The sequence below is a fragment of the Triticum urartu genome, chromosome 7A (genome assembly GCF_056163025.1).
Source record: "Triticum urartu cultivar PI428250 chromosome 7A, HENAU_Tu73, whole genome shotgun sequence".
NCBI classification, from domain to species: Eukaryota; Viridiplantae; Streptophyta; class Magnoliopsida; order Poales; family Poaceae; genus Triticum; species Triticum urartu.
Genome location: NC_141879.1, coordinates 327,705,301 through 327,710,124, shown reverse-complemented (window position 1 = coordinate 327,710,124; position 4,824 = coordinate 327,705,301). Strand labels below are relative to the sequence as shown.

General features: G+C 42.4%; 1 pseudogene; it reads right to left on the bottom strand.

The window, feature by feature from the left end:
• Window positions 1-2,249: 2,249 nt before the first annotated feature.
• Window positions 2,250-3,513, bottom strand: LOC147959505 (uncharacterized; annotated as a pseudogene).
• Between the last annotated feature and the right edge of the window lie 1,311 nt (window positions 3,514-4,824).

The following is a 4,824-nucleotide window of genomic DNA, read 5'->3' as shown; positions in this document are numbered from 1 at the left end:
ATTAGTTTCATCAAACCGCGCATCTACAGTTTCAACAACCTTGTGAAGAACATTGTTGAAGACTCTGTAGGTGTGCGAGTCCTTTCCGTAACCAAGCATGAAACCTTCATGTGCTTTTGGTGCAAATTTTGAGTTGTGATGAGGATCTCTAATCCAACATTTAGCACCGAAGACTTTGAAATAACTTACATTGGGTTTATTGTCAGTGAGGAGTTCATAGGCGGTCTTTTTGAAGAATTTGTGAAGATATACTATGTTGATGATGTGGCAGGCAGTATCAATTGCATCAATCCAAAAATGACGAGGTGTCTTGTATTCATCAAGCATAGTGCGAGCCATATCAACAAGAGTTCTATTCTTGCGCTCCATGACGCCATTCTGCTGAGGAGTATAAGGATCAGATAACTCATGAGTGATACCAAGTTCATCAAGATAGTCATCAAGACCAGAATTCTTGAACTCAGTTCCATTGTCACTTCTGATGTGCTTGATCTTCACACCAAAGTTGGTTGAAGCCCTCGAGGAAAATCGTTTGAAGACTTCCTGCACTTCATGTTTGTAAGTGACAACGTGTACCCATGTGTAACAAGAGTAATCATCAACAATAACAAATCCATATAGAGATGCATCATTTGTAACAGCAGAATAATGATTAGGGCCAAAAAGATCCATATGAAGCAATTCAAATGGTCGAGTGGTAGTGATGATTGTCTTCGCTGGATGCTTGGCCTTGGTCATCTTTCCAGCTTCACAGGCTCCGGATAAGTGATCCATGAGTAATTTGACATTCTCAATGCCAATGACATGCTTCTTCTTCGCAAGCGTGTGCAAATTCCTCATGCCTGCATGACCAAGTCGTCGATGCCAGAGCCAGCCTTCTGAAGCTTTTGCAAGAAGGCGCACGGCTGGTTGTGGTCCTGTAGAGAAATCAACAATATACAAGTCTCCTCTCCTAAAGCCTTCGAAGACTTTCGAATTGTCAGCTTCCATAAGCACAACACAACGGTACTTGCCAAAGACAACAACCATATCAAGATTGCAAAGCATTGAGACAGACGTGAGGTTGTATCCTAAGGACTCGACAAGTATGACTTTGTCCATGTGTCGATCCTTTGTGATCGCAACCTTACCTAGACACAATACCTCACTTTTGTCGTTGTCAGCGAAGATGATATGCTTCAGATGCAATGGCGATAAGGGAGCATCCATCAATAGATTCTTGTCACCAGTCATGTGATTTGTACATCCACTATCGAGGACCCACTCGGTGGCTTTGGGTTGATCATCCTGTAGATGAATTAGTGCAACTTACGAACTCATATACTTCATCGGTGAAGAATATGACATCAATTCATCAGATCAATTTCATCAAGCAAGAGATAAAGAAGTATGAGGACGTGAGAAATGAAAGTTCCTTTCTTCATGATTAGCCTGCGTCCTTTCAGGCAACCTCAGGTCTCCAGCAAATTCTTCAGACAATTATGTACGTCTGGAGACCTGACCCTGCAGAAGAGATTAGTTCTTTTTCTTCACCACCCACATCTGAAGGGGTGGCAAAGAGTTCATCACTCTGCGATCTCCATACGAGAAAGGTGGTATGGAAGCCAGTCCATTTCGTTTCACATAAGAGGGGTTAGGATAAGGATATGAATAAGCAGAGAAATTCTTCGAGGACTTATTAACATAATGATTAGAAGAAGAATTCTCATATTCATAGCGCTTAGCTCTTCCCTGCGAAACAGAGTTGTTAGCACGATGATATTCATATGAGGACTTTGACCCTTTTGAGGAATTTGGTCCATATGAAGAATTTGATCTGAGATTCCTATTTTTCACAGGTGGTGTCCTGAGGACATTCACCTGAAGACTTTCAAGGCACCTTTTGGGAACCCAGATTTTCTTCACAGGAGGACCGTTCCTGTAGTTAGTGCCAACATATCTAGCAAATATTTCACCATTCTGATTTTTGAGCAGTTTATAGTTGGAGTCAAATGACTCATCATCAGAATGAGGAGATTCACACGCAAAGCTAGATAAGTTAGATGGATCAACTGGAGGTCCCTTTGCAGCAACCCATGAGGTTTTGGGGTACTGCTCAGGCTTCCAATATGTACCATCAGCATTGAGTTTCCTCTCAGAGGAAATACCCTCTTTCCTAGGGTTCCTGTTGAGGATCTGCTTTTTAAGCACATCACAAAGAGTCCGATTCCCTTTGAGGCTTTTGTACATGCCTGTCATGTACAATTCCTTCAGCCCTGCATCGTCAGTGATACTAACAATGACCTCAGATGAGGAATTAGAGATAGCAGAGGCAGGTGAAGAATTTGAAACATTAGCAGCATTTGAACATTCAGGTGAAGAATTAGTAGATTCATGTTCAATGCACTTCAAGCATGGAGGAACAAATTCTTCCTGAGAAGTGCTGATTTTTTGAGCAAGTAATGAATCATGCTCCTTTTGAAGATCTTCATAACTCACTCTTAACTTTTCAAGATCTTGCTTTCTTTGAACAAATTCATATGAAAGCTTCTCATGATCAGATAAGAGAGTGCTAGGATGACCTTGAAGGTTGTCAAACCTAGACTGAAGTCTTTGAAGATTTTCAGTCAAGGTTTTAGTGTGATCCATTTCTTCACCCAACATATCATCACTTTTGTCAAGCATGTTTTGAACCTTTTCAAAAGCCTTTTGTTGTTTTACAGCAATCTTAGCAAGTTTGGAGTAGCTGGGTTTGAGGTTTTCATCAGATTCATTCTCACTTGATTCAGAGGAGGGGTATTTGAGTACCTTGGCACCTTTTGCCATGAAGCAATAGGTGGGAGCGTAGTCATCATGGTGTCCATCAGCCATGTTGGTGAAGCCATTTTCTTCAGAGTTGAAGATGGACTTGCTGACGAAAGCAGTAGCGAGAGCCAGGCTCACCACACCAGACTCAAACTCCTCAGATGCCTCCTCTTCCTCATGTTCCTCAGATTCAGCCTCAGAGTCCATTTCCTTGCCAATGAACGCCCGAACCTTCTTGGAGCTGCTCTTCTTGTAAGATGAAGACTTCGAGGATTTTGATGATGAAGATTTTGAGGATTTCTTCTTTTTCTTCGCGTCATCAGAACTATAATCCTTGTATTTCATCTTCTTTGATTCCTTTTCCCACTGAGGACAATCTTGAATGTAGTGTCCAGGTTTCTTACATTTGTGACAAAGCCTCTTCTTGTAGTCACTGGATGAGGAATCATTGCTCCTTGAGGATTTTCCAAAGTGACCATGTCTTGAGAACTTCTAGAATTTCTTCACGAGCAGTGCTAGCTCATGGCTCAGTTCTTCAGGATCATCAAGGCTGCTACTAGAATCTTCATCTTCAGATTCAGACACTGCCTTGGCCTTCAGGGCACGTGATCTGCCATAGCTTGAACCATAGAGATCTGTCTTCTCAGCAAGCTGGAACTCATGAGTATTTAGCCTTTTGAGGATATCAGCGGGATCAAGTGACTTGTAATCAGCACGTTCTTGTATCATCAATGCTAGAGTATCAAATGAGGAATCAAGCGATCTCAGCAATTTCTTCACCACCTCATGGTCGGTGATGTCAGTGGCACCAAGTGCTTGAAGCTCATTGAGATGTTAGTGAGGCGATCAAAGGTTTGTTGAACATTTTCATTGTCGAGTCTTTTGAAGCGGTTAAAGAGGTTGCGAAGAACATCAACTCGAGAGTCACGCTGTGTTGAGACTCCTTCATTGACCTTGGACAACCTATCCCAGATAAGTTTAGCAGTTTCCAACGCACTCACTCTTCCATGCTGTCCTTTTCTTAGATGGCCACATATGATATTCTTCGCTTGAGAGTCGAGTTGCTTGAATCTCTTCACATCAGCAGCATTCAGAGAAGGTGTGACTGAGGGAACACCATTTTCCACAACATACCAGAGATCGTTCTCAATTGCCTCAAGATGCATTCGCATCTTATTCTTCAAGTAGGGGTAGTCCATCCCATCGAAAGTAGGACACCCAGCAGAGACCTTGATCATACCTGCGGTCAACATAACTAAAACTCTAGGCGGTTAAACCAAAGTCACACAGAACAAGGTAGTACCTTGATCTGATACAAATTGAAAGTGCGTTATATCGACTAGAGGGGGGTGAATAGGTGATTTTTATGAATTCTTCACTGAGGATTTTGCAGGTGAGGAAATTCCTTAGCGAAGAACTACTAGCAGCAGAATAAGTACTCAAAAGTAAACATAACAGAGCACAAGCATAGTCATCATGATGAAATGAAGACAAGCACAGAGTACAGACAGCGTAAACACAGGATAACACAGGATGAAGACAAACAGACTGAAGAAATTGAACTGAGGAAATTGAGAAGGTCTTCAGTCAAAGTCTTTAAACACAGATACGAACAAGCAATCAACACAGTTATGAGGAAATGAAAGAGTTGAGTAAATAGAACCAGTGAGCTTGGTGAAGACAATGATTTGGTAGACCAGTTCCAACTGCTGTCTCAGTTGTACGTCTGGTTGGAGCGGCTAGGTATTTAAACCTGAGGACACACAGTCCTCATCGTATTCTCCTTGAGCTAAGGTCACACAGACCTCACCCACTCACTCGAGGTAAGTCTTCAGGTGGCTTCCGAACCTTCACAGACTTGGTCACTCGGCGATCCACAATTCCTCTTGAATGCTCTAGACCTTGACGCCTAACTGTCTGGAAGAAGCACAGTCTTCAAAGGTAACAAGCGTCGGATCCATGCAGGATCAATCTCTTCAGTGATGCTCAATCACTTGGGGCTTTTAGGTGTTTGGGTTTGGGTTTTCCTCACTTGATGAT